This window comes from Zootermopsis nevadensis, unplaced genomic scaffold, assembly GCF_977971745.1.
Source record: "Zootermopsis nevadensis isolate Lab colony 2312 unplaced genomic scaffold, Znev_1.0 Znev_ptg000039l, whole genome shotgun sequence".
NCBI lineage: Eukaryota > Metazoa > Arthropoda > Insecta > Blattodea > Termopsidae > Zootermopsis > Zootermopsis nevadensis.
The window spans coordinates 226,857-252,350 of record NW_028259171.1 but is presented as its reverse complement, the minus strand read 5'-3'; the positions used below and the strand labels follow the sequence as shown (position 1 = coordinate 252,350).

The following is a 25,494-nucleotide window of genomic DNA, read 5'->3' as shown; positions in this document are numbered from 1 at the left end:
GCCCCCCCCCCCCACCCTCCGCATTCAAATTATGGGAAGGTCTATCGGGAAGCCTTTAAAATAAGACATAAACGCTTCCTTCCCTGAAATTCACCAGTCATGAACATCCATTTTTAATCGATGCTCAGTCTTACATTTAGACCTATAGTTAATTCAGAGTTAATTTAATTAAGTTCAATTACATAATTTTAACGTGCTGACTCAACAGCTACAATAATAACAATATCAATAATTACAATACTGATAAATGTATCAGTACCATCGGATAGGAATGTAATAAGCAAAACGTTCGAAAATAAATTAAAATACAAAATTTTAAGTACAGAAATTCAGCAAATGTGGAAATTGAAATGATTCGTCATGCCGGTAATCATTGGAGCCACAGGAATTGTAACTAAAGGATCAAAAATATCTATAATTCAGAAAATACTTTTTTTCTTCAAAAGATAACTTAGGAAGATCTGCTATCTCGGCTGAGCGTCTTTACTTTGCATGAAATATTGGTTTACCCTTGCCACATACAACAAACAGGCTCGCACGCATATAATCGTAGCAACTTGGTCAACAGCTAAATTATATTTCTCTCGCTTCAGTTAAAACTTTCTTCCCTCCTCTAAAAACTTAAGGAGGTAATATATTTATGGCCGCCATTTGAACAACTTCGGATATAACATGGAACGGGCTCACATATCACCAATAAAACGCATGAGTTACCAACTTTGTTCCTGTGGGAACAAACGTGCTATCTGAATCCAGTCAGTAATTTTTTCAGATATAAACACAGAATTTCATATTTCGCAACACAGTCGTATTTTATTTCATCTCAGAAGACACCGTGAATATATTTCTTCAGACTTATTTGGTATTTATAATTCTTACAGAGTCATGTTCAAATGAGGTTATCCAAGATTACTTGCATTCAAACTTACAAAGTCCGAGGTATGAGTTTGCTTTATTCCTGGGTATTGAAAGGATTTTTATGCGCAACCCAAGAAAGAAAACACAGCCGTTCCTCCTGTTGAAATACTGGCTGAGTTTCATCGCCATTTCAACAAGATTTCGACTGTTTGGCCTCCTCTGGCTTCAAATGTAATTCTAAAGATTTCATATTTAGAATTTTATACTGTAAAAAACTTGCCTCATTTTTAAATACGTAAAATGTAGCTACAAACTGTTAAAATCTGTCTTTAAAACCTAAAAACCTATGAAAGACCCAGGCATCTGTTCCCTTTAAGTTGGCATTCATAAAGACTTCTTGTAGTAGAAAAATTCTGTCATCCTTCATCAGTGTTCTAATCAACTTATTCTAAACTCTCTTAATACTTTCAGTTCCTTACTTACATCTATAATGTCTAACTTAGACGCCCCAAATAAAAGGATGGCGTGGCTTCTTTGTCTGTTTACCAACCATCATTCAACTGTCTAAGTCATTCAGGCAAATAGTCAAATAGGAACACGATAATGATAAAATGGTACGAAAGGTAGCAGATGTGTCCTACTTAATGTACTGTAATTTTATACTCACCCAGAGAATCATTAGAACCACGAAAACGCTCTGTCACATCACTCGGCATCCAAGTTCATATTAAAACCCGACAAACAATTTTTTTAAATTACTTAAAATAGACCGACCTCACTTGCTACCCAATCGCCCATCTCAAAAAATCACAATCTTTTCATATCTATGATACGAAGTGTTACACAGGGCAACGGAATTGGCAGGCTTTTGTGAAGCCTGCTTCCTCTTTTATTTATTTCATTTTAAGGTTTGTTTAAAGACAACTTTCTTTTCCTCTCATCGACAGCTTGTTTCTGAAAGGACTCTGCGTCGCAGAATTAAATAAGCCGATATCGTAAGATTAATATATACAACAGTATACAGGAAGGCACATGACACAGCGTGGTGTAAGTGGAGTTAAAATTTGTGTGGAAATACTGAAATACAAGATACCTTGTTTCTTAGTTTATGTAACAGTGTTTTCTCCACTGTACATAACGTCGTGTTACCCAACTCACTGCCTACTCCATACAACCTACGCTGTGGTCCAGTGTGAATACGTTTTTGACACATAACCCGCCTTCAAGATGGAAAACTACACAACACATGCGCATAGTAACAGTGAAAGAATTCAAGAGGTGACTTGTCACAGGAAAGTTAAATGAAGTTAACGCTTTCCAGACCCAGTGCGTATGATCGATCGCTAACCCGAACTTAAACTTGATATATATTCCTTTCAACTTCAACTCTTCCTGTTTTCAAGCAAACGTAGACTTACTTTATTAATAAATCTCGATAAATGTTAAACAAGAGTTGGTGCAACGACGTATTTTAAAGTTATGGACACTATTGTTTTGTGTAACATTAATTCTGTTTTGATAAATATCATTTATTTATTATTTTATTATTTCAAAACTAGTTTCAATTCCAACCACTTAAAAACCTTTAAACCGTATGGAAACTACTTTAAAAACTGTGAAAGTACTGAGTCACTGGACAGACGCCCACTGTAAGCAGCACAGCTAACATTAGATATATTAAGAAGTTAAATCTACAGGTTATCTTGTTAAAGGTACTAAAAAGAGATAAGACAGGAGTAAGAGGTGCGGGTTATAGGAATAATACATAGTAGAGGCTGATGAAAGATGACACGTGATCAAAGAGATAGTCTACACTATACGAAAACTTGACGTCAGCAAATGTTGTTATAGGAAAAGCTGCTTCAACTTGTATAATTACGTATAATACTTCCACGCGACTAGGGAAGAAATCTTAGTAAATAAATGTTAAAAGCAGGCAGCTATGCAGGAAGAAGATGATGAGCTGATGCAGTAAATTCTGCACTAACATCTACGTAGCGCGCCGTTTATAACATGGATATAACATGGCGCCAAGCGCTTCAAGCCAACAACAGGTCAGCTAAGGCCATCTGTGGTTGTTACTGACGTTAATTAAAGTAATATTAAGACAGCTCAATTATGAAAGTTTGTGACGATGGTGCGTTGTTGAAGCAAACTGTTTTCTAGAAATTATTCATCGTACAATATTAAGTAAAATCAATAAAAAAAACCACGACGTTTCGGAGACGGGACTCTATCTCCGGAGATAGGGATTAGCTGTATCGATTGGGCCCAACAGAGTAGGTTTTACCTGAAGACGGAGATAGAGTCCCATCTCCGAAACGTCGTGGTTTTTGATTTTACTTAATATTGGACGATGGATAATGGCCAGAAAACAGTTTGCTTAATATTAAGAGAGATTAAATAGACACAGATTATGAAAATTAAACCTGCGTGCGAAAAAGTTTTGGGAAGGAAATGCGATGCTTCCATTTCTACATAGAGATCTGAAAAATAATATTAAAATGATCGTGAAGTCGTCGTTATCATCATAATCACCACCATCAGCCCTCTACATATTATACCCAGTTAAGGTCTTATGCCAAAGTTTACAGGCTTTCCCCGAAGATCTTCGTCCATTTTGCTGACAATGGAGAATCGGGAGTTTTGTAATCATTAATTCCAATATTTTTCTGAACCAAATTATTCGGTCTGACCGTTTGTTTGTTACTCCCATTCCCCAAACATCATCTAGAATTATCTTCGGTCATGTATCTTTCTTGTTCAAACACGATATAACAAAATATTTTTAAAACAGTTAACTTGTTTAATAATTACGTTCCACATAACAATTTCGAAATGAATATGATCATTATTCTATGGCTATATGGATAAAAGGACGTGACAGTTTCACCAATGACAGAGCAGTGATTTTAGATGCATTCACAACGAAATTAAAAAAAAAATGCTGCCCTGTTAGCTTCGTTAAATCTACCTGTCAGTATCTAGAATTTACTCGAGAGCCGCTGACAAATTTTAATTAAATTTCATAGTAAGATGCGTTCCTAAAATTGTCTAAAGATTACACTGTTGGCTAAAATCTAACAACAATGAACATTTTAAATGAATACGAGGGCTTCTAGATTCATCTTAAGAGTAACTCTCTAGATATTCATCGCAGGATTAAAACGTTAAACAAAGATGCATAGAAAAATAAAACAAGCTTTATACTAAAAAATTAAGAAAGTCTTATGTTTCGTTAGTCTCTTTACCATTTTCAGTTTTAACTTCATTAAAAAAGCGAGATAAAATTAAAATACAGATGTTAAGTACTGCGCTGCCTTTCCCAGGAGCGCTAACCGCTGCTAGTCGTGACTTTGTACACCTACACGTATCTCAATCACATGACCTAGGGGAAATCGCTACACGATCGCTGCACATTGAACTTTTTTTACTCCGACCAGCACTTCGTCAGACGTCACAGAGCGTGCTACTTTTTTTCCTCTCCATGATCTGCTTCCTGCACGTCCAGGACAGTCACCGAGACAAAGAAAACACAAAACATTTATAATCCTCGTGAAATAGGTATTCGATCTTCGTATGTTTTTCCAAATTCAACGTGGGAGTACAGGGTACTGTTTGTGTTCGCTGAAAGGGACTAGAATGCACACAGACTGTGTGCTTATGTCACTTTACTCACAAACTGAGTACATACTACCTTTTTCAGCAATACTAATTAAATCTACGTCGGTATTTCAGAGCCAATATAAAGACAGGTATGATAAAATATAAAACTGGAAAACAGGAATATAAAAGTGTAATAAGAACGAAGGAAGAGGGGTTGACTCTGAAAATTAAAAAAAACGTACGGTGAGGTCTATAAAATGTGTGTGCCCCTTGGGTAAAACATTAACAGATAACGTTATTTCAACCGTCAGACAAACTACATATTGAAGGAATAATCCAAAGTCGCAGAAATTGTTAAATTATCACGCATTACTCATTAGAGTAAATTATTTTTTTTATAGAAATATGTTTCTCAGAGAACTAGGGAATTATCTATTTAAAGTTAATGACAAACGTCAGAGAATGTGTAACAACATAAAATAATATTGTAGGATTTGAGGTTTTCACGGTGATGAGTCCAAAGATGTATGTCTTCTGGTTTGTGGCGCCGTGTAGTATGGTAGAAGTATAAGTTTACCAACGTTTCAGAGGTCCTTGCTGCCACCATCATCAGGGCGATGAGTAAACACCATTGACGTTTGTAAAATTCTACCAGACTTCACAGCGCTCTACAACCAAGACGACAGCCATCTCTAAAATAATATTAATATATAATACAAAAGAATATGAAGGTAACTCCAGTCATGTATTTATTACACCTAGTAACTAGAAACTATTTTAACGGGACAGCACGTTTGCACAGAAGAACCAATTAAATCAGACCGTCAATTACACACAATGTGTCATTAGCAGCCACAACTCTAAAACACCTTTGGTGGTATCACAAACACTGGAATAATAATGAATACGTTGACAGACTCTGGGACTTAATGTTTTGTTGTGTTATAAGGAGCTCAATGAGCTATGGAAACCGGCTACTACCCAAATTCAAATCCAACCTCCACGACGCCCACTCCATTATCTTCAGAGAAGCCCTGAATTCGGTGTGCAGGTAATGCCACTGTCAATATTTACGTTGGGTGAGATTAAGTTTAGGTTTCATTTATTTTGTGTTACTAAGTGCGAATAAATGCAACTGTTTAGTCTACAGAAGCTGTCACTAAACTGCATGTTTCAAGGCCATGGAAGGACTCGTCCCCTTACCGCGTGGCTCTAGGTAAACAGCACAGCGTTGCCAGATTTGCAATGTTGCGAGCTCCAAACTGCCTCCACTCTTAAGCAAGCGGCCACATTATTCTGTCGTTGCATCGTGTCGCATCAACCCAGAAGACAGTCACATTCAATTTTAAAATTCTTCCTTTCCCAGTGCACTGAAATGATTTGACAGACAAAAGGCAACGCTGCATGGGCCGCGCAAGCGTAGTAACGATTACCGCGCACTGGCGTGACGTCATCTAAACGATGTGTCTTCACTTCTCGTGGAGATAACGCAATCACCCCAAGGACAATACAACACGTACTAGCCTGATAGCCGTATTACATTGTACCATGTGCCCAGACTAACATCAGCTCATCATTAATCAATTAGGCCCACTAATTATGCAGCTGAACATTGCCACAATACCAAATCAATCATGTCAGCTATAGGCCTTTCAAGTGGCAATAATTCATTAATAATCTCACTTGATTATCAATTAATTATATATACATATATATAGTGTTACATTCACTATACATAAACTGAGAGTGTTCACAAGGAGTATATCTTGGTTTACAACCAAAAAACAAAAGTCAACCTAGCAAGATTGTCTAAAAAATTAACCCCCTTTGCTATTTTTGATTATACTGGGTTACTTAAACAATTCTGACCTAGCGGCCATAGTGTATTATCTGAGAGTATAATCTCGGTAGCCACTTTGGGAAGGGGGATGTGAAAGAACGACAAACATCCGGACAGACTGTAACACGATGAATATTCGAACCACGTAAATCCTCTATCCAGATAACCAACCTAATTGATTGGTCGCGTATGACGACAACTATATAAATAAAAACTACAATGCACGCTTTAAATTTTCACTGTCAGATCACATATACGAGGTGCGATCAGAACGTTTCCAGACTGTGTCAATAGAGGGCGAACCGGATGTAGTACGAGCTTCTGCCGCTAAGGGGTTGGGCCTACATTCATAGTGAATCAGTGTGCCAGCCGGCATCATAGAATTAGCATTTGTTTCTTAGTTACGGGCGTTTTGGTAGTGCATTACACCGACCCTCCTGCGATTTCGGAATGGCGTGTGCATCAAATTTTGCCAAAGACTCGCCAAAACGGCTACGGAAACCTATGAAATGCTAAAGCAAGCATTTGGGGAGTCCGCAAACTTTTGTGTGGCATTCACGTTTTAAAAATGGCCGAACCTCTGTCGATGATGACGAGCGTTCTGGACGACCATCTTCGAGCACAACGCCCGAAAATGTTACGAAGATCGACGTCGTACCATCAACGACTTGTGCGACATTGTTGGGATAGGCTATGGGACCTGTCAGCTGATTCTAAAGGAAGAACTCCACATGCGACGCATCCTGTCTGAGGACCAGAAGCAGAATCGACTTCTCGTTTGTCAGGAGCTCAAAGATCTTGCAAGAACCGACCCCAACTTCCTTTCTAAGCTCCGTGTGACTTCTTCCTCTTCCCAAAGATGAAAATTCAGCTAAAGGGAAGGAGATTTGAGACGATAGAAGAGATTCAGGCAGAATCGCAGATGGTGCTTGACAGGCTGACAAAGAAAGATTTCCAGGGATGCTTCCAGGCTTGGCAGCGGCGCTGGGATCGTTGTGTTCACTCCCAGGGGAACTACTTCGAGGGTGATGGATGAATTTAATACCTGAGATAAGTGTACGGGTTTTTATACGCGCAGTCTGGAAACCTTTCGATTGCACCTCGTATTAACCAATTCGCTATGTCCCAATGTTGACTTATGTAATTATTTATCTTGCTGAAATGTATTTATTATTGTCATTGAAATTGTGTATACATCTTTTTGAGACTTTTATAGTATCATGTTATTTCTTATTAAAATGTTTCTTTTTAAGTAATTTGTAATCGAAAGTACTTAAATCTGGGTTTTCGATTTGTTGTTACTGTACTTTCTCTGGTGTAAACTACCTTTTATTCTGCCTCTTGTTCCCTTCTGCTGCTCTGTGCTTTGGACTGGACCAGTTGCATTCAAATTCCACAATAAGCGACAGAGCGCTTGAAAGATGCTGGTCGACGCTTCAACGTGTGAGTTGGCATCTCTTTCGTTGTGTATAGTATTCTTCCATTACCTATTATTATTATTATTATTATTAATATTAATATTATACAATAGGAATTGCGGGGTAATTGTATCTATAAGTACTGTCGTGTGTGTTGTTATGCAATCGGTGTCACTAACGTCTAGCTGCATGTATGCTTTTTCTCTTATTTTGCATTTATATAAACGATATTAGACTGTGATGCAGCTAGGTACGTTGAGGGTGTATGAGAACAAATTATCGAGAATCAAAATTAAAAATAAAACAAAATCCATGGCATAACAGCTCCAGAGAGCCAAAGCCGACTAGCTTGACTGCTGGCCTCACGTTCACATGCCTAAGTAGAGGTGAACGATCATCCAACCAGATATAGGGTGACGTGTGGTCAGCACGACGAACCCCCAGCCACTGCTAGCTCTGCTGACCGGATTACGCTACTCATTGTAGCTCCCCAATTTCCTCACGATTCTGGATTGGCACCGGTCCCATACACTGGTCGAAAGCTCATGAGAAAATTTCTTCTCCCTCGAGACTCGAACCAACGCGCATTTCTTATCGCCGGTCCGAAGCATGATGCCTCAGACCAAGCGGCTAGTTGTATTAAAATTGATTAACACGAGAACAGATAAAATTACGTGACGTAATGTGTCATGGTTTGTATTTTTCACCCGTGACTGTAATTAATTCCTTTGGGATAAAATTTACGGTATGTGTTTCTTACGTGGAGGAAAAGAGAAGTGGTATACAATTTTGGTAGGAAATTATCGAGGGAAAAGACTACTCGGAGACCAAGACGTAGATGTGGGATTAAGATAAATGGGATGTGAGACGTTGACCAGGTAAGAAGTTAGCCATGAAAGCGTATAGGTTTCTTGGATGTAGAGCTCCACGCATTTTTATGAACAACACCTAATATCTAAAGACACTACTTCCTTTTTTTCTTAAATGTCCTTTTCTTTACAGGTGATGTAGCCAGTTTTTTTTATAAAGTCTTATACTTTAAGGTGGCAAGATTCTTAATTCAGTGATTCTGCTATGTAGTGTCAAAGAAGTGTTCAGTACTGCTATTTTTCGTAGTGTTTATTACAAGGAAAGTAAAAAGGTAGTTAGTCTAATTAGCATTTTTCTATTGAAAATTTGGTATAGTATTTTTAGTCCTACTTGATTTCGAGATTCAAAGGTAAGATTAGTGGCTTACACATGGTTTATTGTAATGTTGTCAATCTATTGTAGACGTTCTGTTCGTGTTCGTTGTATTGTAACTGTAGTGTAGTTTATATTTTGCTCAATTTCGTGTATCTAATAGACAGCTTCTCAGACGATTTGGTTAATATTGAAAGTCTAGACATATACACCATAAAATTACGGCCAAAGTGTTTGATTAACCCTCTTGTTGTCTGTTCCTTAGTAAACTGCGTTCTCACCCAGATATATCTTGCTCGCCTTATCTAAAAACGTAAGAAGGAAAATATTTTCCTCAATACCTCCAGACAGAGGATAACTCAGTCAGCATAATGGCTGACTACGGTTTTGACGACCGGGGTTAGAACCCCGAAAGGGGCAGTCGAATTTTTCTCTAGTCTTTGCGTCCAGACCGTTTCTGGGGCCCACCCATCCTCCTATCAAATGGGTACCGGGGTCCTTTCCCGGGGCACACCACTTACCTCCATCTAGTGCAGAGATCAAGAATGAGTACATGGCTTATATAGGGCAGCTTTACTTTTACTTACGTTCAGACGAATGTAGGGATAATTCCATAAGCACAAACCCCGTAACCACATGGCTTAGAACCCTGAAGCTCGTAGCAACATAAACGAATTGGGGATTACTGATAGAAATGGGCAGATTTGCTTGAAGATCGTGTAACCAACTTATTTGTGTCTCCAGTGGCTGCTGTATTTTGACGACAGTTTAATTAACCTTCTAAAGCCGAATGAGTGAGAGAGGTAGGAAGGGTTGAGGGAACCGCTCGTCTACCTGGTGAGAGCAGGATGGAAAGAACGTAAAACGCCCGAAGACAAAAATATACAAGAAAATATGTGGTTTCAGAGGAGAGAAACTGGGGACAGTGTCACTGAAATCCATTCGAATTTAGAATTTGTACAATAACAATGGGAGAGCGACATTTGGTAAAATTGTGATTGGGGGGAGCTACTTTAAGGCGTTATTTTGATATTAATATCAGGTGGGATACGTCAGAAGGATGCAGTGCAACGTGAAATTAGTGTAACAAATTAGCATTTGCTCCAGTAACCAGGAAATGCTAGTCTTCATGAGATTTAACAATCACAAAGATCAACTGGTTAATGTTTTTTTTATATATATCTTAATTGCGTCATGCTTGTGTTCTTCAATATAATAATTTATTCACCGTCTCTACACAAGCTTAAAGATTGTTAAAATCACATAAAATTATAACATTTCTTCATTTGATATTGTTACATTTTAAAATGACGACATGTTTCGATGTTCATCCCATCATCGTCAGGTCTATCAATTAAAATTAAAATCTGTTGCACTTGCTGCCCTGCGTATACTGATTTGTTCTACCCGTTAGATTTTTATTTGTTTGACTTCCAGGCCTCTTCCATTAAACTTGAAGGCTGCGCCTGGATGCCTTAAATCTGCAAAATCAATTTTAATTTTCAAAACGTGATTCTGGATAATGACATAGGAAATAGAATAATTTTAAAGAGTTATTATGCAATATATCGTAATACAAGCAAAAGAAAAGGAATCACAAAATATTTAAAGTATTAAAACATACCGGGTTGTATGTGATGTGCGTGTCCGATATTACGGAACGGTAGACTGCGACTAAGCTGTGTGTACCGTGTGTGGCTATATATATTGAGTGAAAGTTGTTCAGGGGGTTGGGTCGATGGACTGTAGAACATTAAATATCAAAAACAAAATAATAAAATAAAAATATTACTAAACAAAATACGAAACGAAGATAATAACGAATACAAACATAACGAACCATCACACCATTTCGCATGTCGCGTAAAGAACCTAACAAATATTCAATTCACACAAAACGAATATAATTTACTAAACAAAGGTTTAAAATACAATTTACATCACAAACAAAAAACATGGATCACAAATCTAGCACTGGAAGCAGAAACTGCAATAAATCTAATCCCTATACAAAAACAAGACCACATACGACACAAAATAGCTGACAAAATTGAACACCTAATTAAACAAAACAAAAAGAACGATCAATATAATAAAACACATATTAACGAATGGAAATTAATAAAAAATATCAAACAAAAGTTACAACAAAATAAACTAACAATTACACAAGCAGATAAAGGAAAAACCATCATAATACTCTCTATAGAACAATACCAAAAATACATTACTCAATTTATAAACAAAAATGAATTCACACAACTAACACAAAACCCAACACCAAAATACCAAAAGGAAATACAAAAAATAACCCAAAAATGTAATAACATTTTTAACCCTCCCAAAACACAATACTATAATCACAGCGCCACCGCACCAATCATCACAGGACAAATTAAACTACATAAGAACCCATATTCTATCAGACCATTAATAAATTGGACATCAGCCCCTGCATATAAAATAGCAATAAAAATATCAAACATTTTAAAAGAATACTGTAATCTACCAAATACGTTTAACATAACAAATTCTATAAAATTAATAAACGAAATCCAACAATTGAATTTTCATAATAATAAAAATATACAAATTTGTTCTTTTGACATCAATAATATGTATACAAATATTCCAACAGTCATGCTACGAGATATTGTAAGAGATATTCTAAATAGACAAAATATAAATACAGATCTAATAAATGAAATTACAAATATAACTAATATTATTATTAACCAAAATTATTTCCAATTCAACAATGAATATTGGAAACAAGAAACAGGATTACCCATGGGAGCTCCCACCTCAAGCATATTATCTGAAATATTCTTGCAATATCTCGAGCATGATTGTATAGTAAATATATTAAACAAACATCAAATCAAATACTACAGTAGATATGTTGATGATATACTCATGATTTTTGATGCAAAAAATACAAATATAAAAAATGTTTTAAATGAATTTAACAACATAAATCAAAATATACAATTCACTTTAGAAACAGAACAAAATAACAAATTAAATTATTTAGATCTAACTATAATACGAAACGAAAATAACTTCGAATTCAAAATATACAGAAAACCCACAAATACAAGCACCATAATTCATGCCTCTTCATGCCATCCAAATGAACATAAACAAATGGCTATCAATTACTTAATAAATAGAAAAAATACATATCCCATAACCACAATAAACAAACAAATTGAATGTAACATAATAAAACAAATTCTAACAGAAAACGGATATAATAATTACGAATTAAAACCCAAAAATAAAATAAACAATGTAAACAACATAAATGAAGACGAAAACGAAAATAAACAAAACAAATGGGCCACATTCACATATATAGGTAAAGAAACCAAATTTATAACAAAAATATTTAAAACAAATAACATAAAAATAGCATTTAGAACAAAAAACACAATAAAAAACATCTTGAAACAAAAGCCACAATTAGACACAAAAAATCAATATGAACAACCAGGAATATATAGGTTAAAATGCAATGATTGCCCGTTAACCTATATAGGCCAAACCGGACGCACTTTCAGTCAAAGATACAAAGAACATATAACAGCAATTAAACACAATAAAGACCATTCAGCATACGCAAAGCATATATTAAACACGGGACATGCATACAACAAAATAGAACACACAATGGACATTATAAAAATAGTACAAAACAAACGACACAGAGACACAATAGAAAAGTATCATATACAAAGAACACATAAACAAAATATTGCACTAAACGACAACAACATCTACGTGAACAATCCAATATTTAATGTTCTACAGTCCATCGACCCAACCCCCTGAACAACTTTCACTCAATATATATAGCCACACACGGTACACACAGCTTAGTCGCAGTCTACCGTTCCGTAATATCGGACACGCACATCACATACAACCCGGTATGTTTTAATACTTTAAATATTTTGTGATTCCTTTTCTTTTGCTTGTATTACGATATATTGCATAATAACTCTTTAAAATTATTCTATTTCCTATGTCATTATCCAGAATCACGTTTTGAAAATTAAAATTGATTTTGCAGATTTAAGGCATCCAGGCGCAGCCTTCAAGTTTAATGGAAGAGGCCTGGAAGTCAAACAAATAAAAATCTAACGGGTAGAACAAATCAGTATACGCAGGGCAGCAAGTGCAACAGATTTTAATTTTAATTGATAGACCTGACGATGATGGGATGAACATCGAAACATGTCGTCATTTTAAAATGTAACAATATCAAATGAAGAAATGTTATAATTTTATGTGATTTTAACAATCTTTAAGCTTGTGTAGAGACGGTGAATAAATTATTATATGGTTAATGTTATCTAAGGAAAATAATAAATGTTAATTATGATTATCATATAAAACATATAATAAGGAATAAATTATATGGGAAAAGTGAAAAGTTCTTGAATGGTAGAGCAGGTGGTATATGCAGGTCAACTTATCAATGAACGTTAAAGAGTTAATGGCTACATATTTTCCTAAAACCATATATTTTCCTAGCATACGTTTATTTACAATCTATATAATATTTGTGGAGAATGTATCAGAATTGTGACAGAAACCGAACTTTTATATGGCCTCTAAACTATCAGTACGTTATATCAATTTCTTGTCCAATACCGTGTAGCTCTCAAACGATCGACATTATTGCCAGTCATATCATACAGCATTTAATGTTTCTCTCTCTCCAATTTCTAACACAAAATAAAATTTATTCTTATCTCTTCCAGTTGCTGGGTATTTTTCTATGTATTTTGATGCATAGTTTCGTAATTATAGTTCATCCTTTCCTGTCTCTACAATATTTTGATTTAACATTTCATAATGACTTCAGATCTCGATACTCATACATACACGATATTGCAAAAGCCTGTCTTCTTGCACAGGAGATGACGAATGTGTTCCTCTTGAATTTGTCGTGAGATAACTACTTTATGTATTTTCACAATATATTGTAAGTAGGTTCTGACCTACCATGTCCCAGTTAACTCGTTGGTAACCAATGACATCTCGCTCTAAAAGAAACTGCTTACTCAGGTAAAAGTCTGCTACTGACTTCACAAAATTACAATCTGTTACAACAACAAATATAGTAGGTCCACTTTAAAATATGTTACTATCAATTTCTATCAAATTCTTACCTTCAGTTTCCATTATCATATTCACCATCTCACTCCACACTTTTTGAACTATTCAATGAAAAGAGCGTAGCGAAATAGCCTCAAATCAATCAGCCAGAGAACTTATCTAAATCCACGGTAAAAGCTCTTTCAACACGATTGGTATTCTCTACTGACTAGAAGTTCCATGTTATGGAACCAGATAGAACGGTCCGTGACGTATGCAGCCGAGTAGGTCATCAGCTGGAATTCCAGCAGACCGAAAAACATCGTATTCATTATGCTTTAATGTAAACTTGATGTGGCCTAAGCCTGTTATAACATAATAACAGAACAAGTATATGAATAACAATACCACGAAAAGTGTAGAAGCGGAACGCACACGTGTGAGAAATATATTTGTATAGTCGGCGCAGTGGTTTTTGGCCGGTGGAGAAGCTGGCGGGCGGGCCTAGTCTGTGTACCTGAGGTGGCACGGTCAGCGTATTTCTTTTGTTTGGGCGTTCAGTCCGATAAGCTCCTCGGTGCAGTCAGCATTATACTATCGCACTAGTGACTCGCTCCTAGCCTTCCCCTTGAAAATTCCACCGGCCAAAAACTACCGCGCCGACTATACTAAAGACCAATTTTCTTAACTGAGAAACGGAAGGGGGTTTAAGCATGCGCACAACACGTCTGCTGGGCCACCTACGTAACAGGTATTTACTTAACTCTAGCGGATATTACATGTACTATGTTATACTCATAAAACTAACCAGTGTTCCAAATATTTAACCAGTCAGTATATTTTAATTGATATTTAGCGTTTTAAAACAAGCCGAAAATCTGTTACATAAAACGTAATTTCATGCTTTTAAGATCGATTTGAATGGATTCGGGCCGAGCGAAGAACGTTGGGATAACGTAAAGCGTAGCACGAACTAATTTTCGAATTGTTGTGTCTCGATACAAATGTGTTAGACAAGGCTTGAGAGAAGATAAGGTACGAAAGGGACAGAAAATGAACTGGGGAGAGAATGATGATAAGATGAACAAATGAGAGTTATAAAAAGAAATGAAGGAGGAATAGAGTAAAAGTACGAAGGAGATAAATGAATAAATAAGGAGAGGAATGAGGAAGAGCATGCAAAAGAAAAGAATACGACAGGAAGGAAGCAAAGGAAAAACATAAATAGGACGAACAGAGAGGGTGATGAACAAAATCATTGCATGTTAAATTTCAACAGACTTTTGATACAGGTGACATGACAGAAGAATTTTCTTACAGGCGTTAGTATTTTTCAATTAGTTCAGATATTCCTTGCTTTAAAGAAACCCCAAAGTTTTATCACAGTGTTTGTAAACCCTTGCTAATCGATCTTTCAAACAATTCCTAACAAGCTACATTTTTAAAGTGAGTATTTGTAACACCATGCCCACCCCGCAAGCGGGAGGTCCTTCACAAGGCAGCAACATGACTTCCCGTGTCTGAAGAACATCGCGAAACAACTTCCGTACGTTGCCTCTGCAATATAACAACAGGTGGCTTGCATTCAGCGAAGATTTAGGATTTCACTTAAATTAGAACACTCGTCAGCAATCAGACCGCCTGAAGTGCAGGGCGAACAGAACACAGTCAGTGATGCACAAATCACGCAAAACTAATGGACAGGCATGCACCTGGTGTAAACTTTACAGTGACCAGAGTCAGTAAATATAAAACCAACACTTTTGAGGGATCAGGTCAATGCGCCTATTTACCGGATCATTAATTACGCTACAGCAAAAATTGAAGCGTAAATGTTGTAGCCACTACCAAGCGACATTATATTTGTGGAATGAATAACACTACAGAGCGTGTCGGATAGATCGATCAAGTATTTCTCGCAATTAAATGACTTACTCTGTAAGTATCAAAGGATTTTGTCATTTCGTTTCTGTATTCTGTGTATAAAAGACCTACATCAGTAAAATTTACCTTACAATACATTTTAACTTAATTTAATCTGTTTATCGCAAATGTACTCAATAAACAACTGTTTGTATGTTGCGTAATTAAACGAAATCAATTAAGAAAAACACTACAAGTGTGTGCAATATTTCAGTTTGTTTAGAGACATTATATGAAACGTACGAATTATTCCATGTATACTTATAAATGTCTTAATATTTTTTTCGAATTTATTAACTTGTTCCGTAAACATTTATAAGAAGTAAACCCTGCAGTTGATGCAGCGTTACTAGGTTATATTTATAAGTTTTTGTTTCAAAATTAATATTCTTCTTCCTACTGGGATTTCAGATTCTCACGGCGGCAAATATGAACATGGAAGCCCTGATAAAGGAGGCAGTACGCACCTATAAAATGTCAATATAATTCTACGAGACTATTCGACGCAGTATACCAGAAGATTCTCATCTTTAAATTTTATCAAATATTATTTAAATAGCTCAGATTGAGGAACAGATAACGAATGATTTAGGACGAGTTTGGAAGAGAGCAGAGGTGACTTGTTTATAAGGTAAATTCTTCTCATTAAAATTGTTTGTAGAGACTGAGTAAAAGAGGGGAAATCGTCTGTATCCGAGCTGCGATTTTAAAGTAGGGCACACGAGATACAAAGCATGAGTTCAGGACACAGGACAGCGATGTTCAGTACAGGACGTTCAAGTCAAGAAATGTAAAAAAAGAAAAGAATCTCATATTTGCTAACATCCCCAGATCTCGACAAGTTTCAGAAGAATGTTTTCCGGGTTCCAGGCCGTAAAATTCCACGACTTCCAAACTCACCCTACTGAAAATAAAGCAACGTCAAGGTATGTTAATGCGTTTCGAATTTCATCTGTAGGGAATTCACACAGATCCATGAGACAATATTTATGGCTTTCCCGAGAATTTCCGCAGAACGAACATAACTTACAATGCAAAAGTCACTGAAGACTGCACACGGATTTAGCATGACGGAGGGCAGTTCAATTTTATTTGTACTATAAATATATTTAAATTACGCCAATGGGGACTGAACAGAAGAGAAGAATATAAATAGTCTGTGAAGTTAACGGGGTCAATAACACGTAATGTGAACGCAAGAAAACGGGTTACCAATAAAAAATTTAAGAATATAAACCAAAAGGGCGGAGTAAAATAGGAAAAACCTAAAATCCGATGGACACATTGGACTAAAATGGTAATGGGCCAGTCCCATTGCCTGAAGATGAAAATAAAATATATCTGATCAAGCATTAATGTAATAATATTCCAATGAATAAACAAATTAAACCAGTAATCGTAAAGGAATAAAACAAAGTACATGTCATAAAAAATAAGACTCCAAATGCAACATTTTTATTCTTGGCATAAAAAATCTGTAATTTAAAGAATAAACACAAACTATAAATAAAGTATTATAATATCCAACCCAAAATAAATAAAAGTAATGATAACAACATACCAACTCACACTACGCCACGTCAATTTAATTGGATATTTAAAAACCTTCATGCGTTCAATGAACAATTCCACATTCCAAATATGTTTCATAGTTATAAATTAAAGGATTTAAATATATAGAGAATGGGCTCAGGACGTCTTCTACACAAGTTTCCCATCTAAAGCAGGCAACTGGGGAAGTCGAGATGGGCGCTTAATGCATCACGCATTGCGAAAACGTAAAATATGCGTAAAACGCTAGTTTTAAGCCCGAAGAAATGGGACAACTCGACCGATCTGGGCGTAAGTGTGAGGATAATATTAAAATGGATCTTTAGGAAATAAGGTGTTAGGGTGTGGACTGGATTAATGTAGCTCAGGATAGGGCCTGTTCGCAGCATGTTGTGAACACGGTAGCAAAACTCAGAGTTTTACAAAAGGTAAAGAACGGAAAAATTGGAATGTTTAAACTTCCTCTAGACGTTGCAGAAAGAGAAACAACTGAATGCTTGTTAACCGGGATAAAACTGTATCCTGAATTCTCAAAAGTAATGGAGATTGTAAAGAGGGTAGACGCTCTAAGGAAGAGTACCGTAAAGCGAGTTGCTGTTTCCCGTAAGCACAATGTTATAACTGAGGGTTACGTTCCTGAAAACAGACAAAGTATAAAAAAAATAGAAAAATATTTCCTTAAACGAAACATGCAGACAATAGAAACAAATTATTACACATGCTTGAAAAGAAATATGTCCTCTAACAACAACGCGAAAGCAAACAGATTTCTTGGCTTCAAATTTATCTCCTTTGGATTAAGAGACTTCAGGTCTCTGAAGTGGATTGAGGCACATTTTATGGAGACCGAAGAAAAGACGTTGGGATTGGGGGGGGGGGGTCATCAGGATTCTCCGCGTAATCATCAGATAGGAGGATTATGTTGGTTGGGGATTTGGGAGGGATTTTTTGAAGGGATTTTTTATGTGAAGGGTCCAAGTTTCCAAGCTGAGGGCAAACGTTTCGTTATAAGAGTTCGTATGAGCGAAATTTCTTAATGTTAGTTTTCCTAAAGCGAGGATCGACTGCACTCTAACGTCTACACGATGATGCGTCAGCGTCATGACGGGGCTAATACCAACCTCCCCCACCCACTTGACCGAGTTTTTACAAGTTTAAAGCGTAAAGTCATTCTAACTATACTCTTTCTGAAGGTGTGATAATTTAACTTACCATCTATATTAAACCGGTTATTATATAAACCACTTTCAGCTTTAATTGATTCGACATTTTACTCACAGAATACAGGAAGATAAACTTTCCCCTGATGTTCATTAACCACGATTCCATGAAGATATATGGGGTGTTAGGTACAGCTCCACTCTTACTTAACCGCGGAATTAGATCGAGGTGGGTGGTCAGTCTCACGCTCCGTCCACTTTCTCCTCAGGGAACAAAAACCCCGAGTACCCACTGGTTAGAAGTCTGGGTGGACCTCAGAGTCATTCTGGGTGCGATACATAAGACAAACATGTCTCCCCCAGCTGGGAATTGAACCTCAGTCGCCCAGCCTGTAGCCTACCCATTTTATTGTTTGAGATACTTTGATTTTGCCGAAAACATTTTGGTTCGCGAAATACACAACACGTATCGTAAGTAATCCTTAACAGCCTGACTTATGTTACGGGAAATACAGGTTTTTATCTTACAGATAAAATTTATCGATTAAATACAGTTGGTATGTTGAATTTAAGAGTTAGAATAAAATAATTTTAACCATATGACTGAGATGTACAAATTCACTGGTAACAGATCCCGAAGGCTCAACAAACAAATCAAAATCAGGCTCTGGAATTTATTTTAAAATTAATTTATATCCAAATACATATTCGAACGCATACATGCCACACCTACGCGATATTCGTTTGGCGAATATTAATGACACTGTTAGTATATATGACTTGAGAGCAAAGAATGATAACAGTGCCTAAAAGATAATGAAATGGAGAAGATGTGGAAGGAAGCGGTCGTGGATTACTTTAAGATCCTATACCGGCGGGTGTTCGAAGCGAGTGAGGAAAGCTACGATAAAATTCTGTCAGAATAATGGTTCTGAGGGCAGAGATTTTAAACTGGAACCTCCGGAATATATAATAGGTGGGTTAAACACTCGACCGCAATGATTCACAAAAATAAAACTATTTACAATGCACTTCATTTAACTAATTGCTAATTCAGCAGAGGAGGGATGTTTCTTGACAGTTGATACTTGCAAATCCAATTTGAAAATTCTGAACACTTACGAACAAGGTTTAACCTAGTATTAAAAAATGAACGCCACTGGTTCTAACCAGTGCCAGTTCTATACAGTTCTATACCGTGGAACATAATCCCTTGTGACGTTTCATTCAGCTACATGTGAGGGAACGTGTCTTACTCATATTTAGAATCGAAATTATTCCTATTTTCATGAAGCTGAGGCAGTCGTTTTATTATAAAATTAAATATTATGTTAATATAAATGCAAAATATAAATACTTATTTTATACATGTTTAGAGACCCACGTTACTAAAAGTGATTTAAATTTTAATCAATTATACCAACATAAAGTGATCTGTTCCCACGATAAAATAACGAAACTCGTAAAACATAGATGTCCGTGTATTTTTTTCGCAATCTGCTTTTAATTAAGAACTTAAACTCATGAAAACAACTCAAAATTCACCAGCGGCGGTTTCATAAAATAATCGTATGCCTCCGTGTCTCTCGAGATTCTTCATTAAAATTAGCAATATTATTTCATTTTACGTTTCTAGCCAGATGCTTAAATAACTGAGTGTATAAAGTGATATTTGTGACAGTAATATTTTATTATAATCTGGTATACAAACAGTTACGACGGATAATCGGCGCTCTACTCTACCACGGACGTACCAAAAGGCAGGCAACCGACGCTGAATGTCATCTTTATATTATAATTGCATATTTTATTATAACTACATAATTACAGCATATGTTGTAAGTGTCCCCCGCCTTTCAGTAGACATATACACTTTCGTAGAATCTTCGAAGAGTTGTCCCGTTGATTTTCAAGTTGAAAAATGGTTGACTTATGACGTAATTGCACCTCGTGCCTGTTAAACTACTTCATACGACTGCGTTAGGGTCAAACAAACTATTCACTTGGGAGACAGAAGACCAGTGTTGCCACTGAACACGATAAACTGAAAATTCCCTATCCCATTAACAAAATATTTATATCTAATCTTCGGGTTGTGTGAATTTTGTTACATTCCGTATAAAGGCGGTAAAATCAAGGAGGATCCAATTGACTGGATATGAAGTCTGGATTGTAGGAACAAAAAATGATTACAGAATTTGGGCGCGGAAACTTATCGGAAAGCAAAAGGTCACTAAGACATTTTTTAATCATAGAATTGGAATTTCAAATACAATTTTTATTGTAATAAACACACAGTTTTATTAAATGAAAGCGTAAAATAAAATGTCTCGGTCAATTTTAATGGGACCTCGTGAGCCAAATGGTAGCTGTTACGTATAATTTTTATTACACGAAAAGTCTCGTGTTATTAATACTAATATGCAGTATATACTTACATTGTGCCTCCAGACAACTTTGTACACCCATGGATTTGCGAGAATATAGCACTCCAAGTAGACATCTTCTCTGATGGAACTTCCATTAAGATTGCTTTCAAGTTCTAGTGCCGCCACGGGCGAATCTGTGAATAATAATGAATTTAGTTGAAAGGACAGCTTGGATTACCAGCAAGATGGCAGAGTACGTTGTTAGGCAAAATATTAGTTATCGATTCCTACGACTGATTTTTAAAATATTCGATTTCGACAAATCAATAAAAACTCTAGACACTGACAAAAAATTTACTTATTTAACGACGTTCTCCCAACTGATTGTTATACAGAATCAAACGACAGGATTACATAAATTTGTTAAGAGGGTCTGAGGAATATCATGAAAAGTAATTAAAGTTGGCAGTCTCGAAATAGAGGTTAGAATCATTAAACTCCTGAATAAGAAGTAAAAGTGCTCACTAATAATGTATAATGAGCGGTAACTCACTATTCCAACAAGACAAAATAAGGCGTCAAAAATCATGTTATTTGTTATGAATCTTTGGCTGACCAGTATTTTTTTATAGGTTTCCTAATAGACCTACATATTGATCAATAGTCAATACTGTTTCGGAAAACTAAATTCTTTCTTTCACCAGGGTCATGTTTCGGGGTAACTAAAGGTTTCCATCAACGCCCTACTGGCAACAGCAAATCTGTCAAGGAAGGAACAGTGTCTGCTGAAGAAGATGTTCTTTAATCACGTCTGATGATACAGAAGAACAAAAATTATTTAACGAGTAGATATTTAAAGATAGAAACGTTCACAACAGCTTTTAGCAACTTTAAACTATTTAAAGTGTATGCTTAAAGGTGACCTACCCTATTTCAGGAAATATTTAATTGTGAAATGTAAAATAGCTTCCAGAAGATTAATCAATTATATCCAGTTTCCTCAAAAAGGAATTTAAGTGTCTCGTTGAGGATCCATGAGCAGAAACTGTAACCAAGTACAGATAAAATGTTACAGTCTGTCTGAAACCTTTATGGAAGAAGTCAGTAGACGTTACTACTCTGGAACTCACGAGAACCATCTCAGTCCTACGTCACATCTGCTACTAAGATCTTATGCCCCGTCTCTCTTTATCGACCTCACTAGACTCAATTTCAGAAATACCTTTACTTGAATACCATGAAATATTACTATAATATACTCATAATATTCTTCTTGGTAAACTTAGAAACTTTGGACTATCACCCAGTTATGTTGATTGGTTCCATAGTTATCTTTCTGACAGGCAATCCTTTGTTCGTGTCTCTGGAACTCTTTCGTATCCTTATCGCGTTAAGTGTGGAGTGCCTCAGGGTTCTACCCTAGGCCCCTTACTTTTCAATATATTTATTAATGATATCTGCGACTCCATACACAATTCACAGTGCCTTTTATTTGCTGATGACTTGAAGATATATCGGAGTATTAGCGATGTTGATGACTGCAAACTGTTACAGAATGATATTTATTCAGTGCAAAATTGGTGTCTCGTGAATGGGATGCAACTTAATTTAAGTAAAACGACTGTTATATCGTTCACCCGAAAGACAAACAGTATTTACTTTACTTACAAATTGTGTAGCAATTTGGTGGCACGCTCTCATTGTGTTAAAGATCTCGGTGTTCTATTGGACTGTAAGCTATTTTCATCAGCACATTAACTACATACGAGGGTCGCTCATTAAGTAATGCCCCACATTTTTTTCCTCAGAATATATTTATTCAAGATGGCTGAAATTTAGTGACAATATAAATCAATGTTTCCTTTACACATACTCTTTTTCCACATAGTCCCCATCAACTTGTACAGTTTTACGCCAGCGTGGAACAAGTGCATGCATGCCTTGCCGGTACCAGCTCTTGTCCTGTGCACGTAGCCATGTCCTCACTGCTTGAATTACGCTCTCGTCATCTTCAAACCTTGTTCCGCGGATAGCATCTTTGAGTGGCCCAAAGAGATGGAAGTCGGAGGGTGGATGGGGCAGCACCGTCCAACCCAATTTGGTGATTTCTTCCCGGGTGCATTGTCGTGCAGGAGCAAAATTTCTGCTGGATGCTTGTGAGGCTGAACTCGTCAGAAATGCTTCTTGAGGGTTTTCAGGATCCTGATGTACGCGTCTGAATTGATGGTCGCACACATCCACAAGAATGACCCCATCACTGTCCCAAAAGACAGTCATCATGACTTTCCCGGCGGAGGGAGTTGTCTTGAATTTCTTCTTTCTCGGTGATTGAGGATGATGCCACTCCATTGACTGCCTTTTTGTCTCCGGCTCAAAGTGGTGTATCCAGGTTTCGTCACCTGTAATGATCCGGGACAGAAAGACCTCTCCCTCAGCATCAAAACGCTCCAACAATTCAGAAGAAATCGTTTTCCTTTGAATCCTGTGGTCTGCTGTGAGACTTCGTGGAACCCATCTTGCGCACACCTTTGAATATGCGAGAGCCCGGATAATTGCAATCACACTTCCATTGCTGACTGAAAGCTGTTGGGCCAATTGTCGAGTTGTGATGCGCCGATCCTCACGAATAATGGCATCCGCGCGGTTCAACATGTCTGGAGTGATGGCTGTGGCAGGACGCCCAGAGCGCGGCAGATCATGGAGCTCGGTTTCTTCACTTCCTGAAGCTTTAACTCTCTTAGCCCAGCGACCAACAGTGCTCCTATCGACTGCACAGCTTCCATACACAGCACACAAACGTTTATGAATGTTCACCACCGTTTCTTTTTCAGCAAAAAAGAATTCAATTACAGCTCGTTGCTTGTAACGAGAGTCGTTCACAGACGCCATTTTAACAGTTCACTACAGCTCCGCCATCGGTTGGAATCATTTGAAACTCCGTACACGAACGCGAGAAACATCAAATCTCAAGCATGTAAAAGTACACTTTTCTATCTTCATTATTGGCTGAGAAAAAAAATGTGGGGCATTATTTAATGAGCGACCCTCGTATATTCACATAGCTTAAAAATGCTTGGCTTGATTCGGTACATTACTTCTTCCTTCTCCACTGTTCATAGCGTATTGGTCTTGTACAGTACTTTAGTCCGTTCCAAAATTGAGTATGCATCCGTTGTTTGGAACTCTATTACTAATACTGTTTCCTTTAAATTGGAAAGGATTCAAAGGAAATTTGTAGCTCTGTGTTACGCTAGATTCTTTAATGGCGTTTGTGCCTATAATTATGATGAAATATTAGTTAGATTAAATTTCTTATCGTTACATTTAAGGAGGAGGCTTTTGGATGCGCTTTTCCTCATTAATGTTTTTAAAGGCAAAATTAATTGCTCATCTGTTTTTGATACAGTTAGTCTCTGCATACCCACCAGGTCTATCAGAGACTACTCTACCTTTACTGTACAACGTAATTTCAAGGTCAGTCCCTCTGCCAGATGTGTTTCTGCTGCCAATGCAGTCTGTAGGAGCATCGACATCTTTAACAAAGATCGTATTTTGCTTACGTAAGTTTTTTCTGTTTTGTTTTATTTAGTATTATTAATTGAATTATATGACTTAGGTATATTTAGTTTATTTACTTATTAATTATTTTGCATTAAATTAACACTGTTATTTTTTTGTTTTTGTATTGTATTGTTTGTATTGTTAGTGCTTGGCTGTTATTGGCCTTTTTGGCTGTTGTTCAGCACTTTAATAAATTAAATGAATTGAATTGAATTGAATTATCATCATCATCATCAATAGATGAATTGAATTAAATTGAATCACTTACCCACTGATTGATATTAAAAGTATTTACCAAGTGTTTTACGATAAATTTTTACAATCTCAAATGTCCAATAACTGTGTATGAACTATGTTGGACAAATTCTATGTAGACTACAAGGATCTTCACTGTAAAGGGATATTTCCATTTAAAAAGCTGCAGATTATGGAGCCGGTATCTATTAGGCCCATCACTGATACTTCAGTTCCGGGATAGCTCAGTCAGTATGGTGACTAGCTACGGGCTGGACGACCCCCGACGACGGGGCAGAGGATTTTTCCTCTAGCCTCTGGGGCCCACCCAGCCTCCTCTCCAATGGGTACCGTGGTCCTTTCCCGGGGGTAAAGCCGGCCGGGGCGTGATGCTGACCACTCACCCCCATCTAGTGCCGAGGTCAAGGAAGAGAGGAGCTATACCTCCACTCACCCCAATGTGCCTACATGGCGTTAGTGGGACAGCTTTACTTACTTACTTACTGATACTTCAAGCTGAATGTAGATGCTATGGTTACATTTACATATACAATACCCGTATTACCTTCTAGTACGATACTTCTATCCCTCTTATGACATGAATAATTCATTTTAATCTCACATAACAAACAAGAGTCCGGTACACTCTGAATTTAAGAAAACGGCAGTGAAAAAATAGTATTGCC

The 25,494-nt window shown here is 36.8% G+C and overlaps 3 long non-coding RNA genes across 3 annotated transcripts in view; 1 reads left to right on the top strand and 2 right to left on the bottom strand.

The window, feature by feature from the left end:
• Positions 1-25,494, bottom strand: part of LOC147871777 (uncharacterized) — a 186,013-nt gene that overhangs the window by 112,178 nt on the left and 48,341 nt on the right. Inside the window, exon 2 of the long non-coding RNA XR_015538303.1 lies at positions 21,083-21,207. This is a non-coding gene — a long non-coding RNA (uncharacterized LOC147871777). The remainder of the gene's footprint in view (positions 1-21,082; positions 21,208-25,494) is intronic.
• LOC147871779 (uncharacterized) lies at positions 10,280-11,535 on the bottom strand. The gene is made up of 2 exons (XR_015538308.1): positions 10,529-11,535; positions 10,280-10,385 (listed from the first exon to the last, which is right to left on the bottom strand). It is a non-coding gene; the product is annotated as an uncharacterized LOC147871779 (long non-coding RNA).
• Positions 12,161-13,085, top strand: LOC147871778 (uncharacterized). The gene is made up of 2 exons (XR_015538306.1): positions 12,161-12,836; positions 12,980-13,085. It is a non-coding gene; the product is annotated as an uncharacterized LOC147871778 (long non-coding RNA).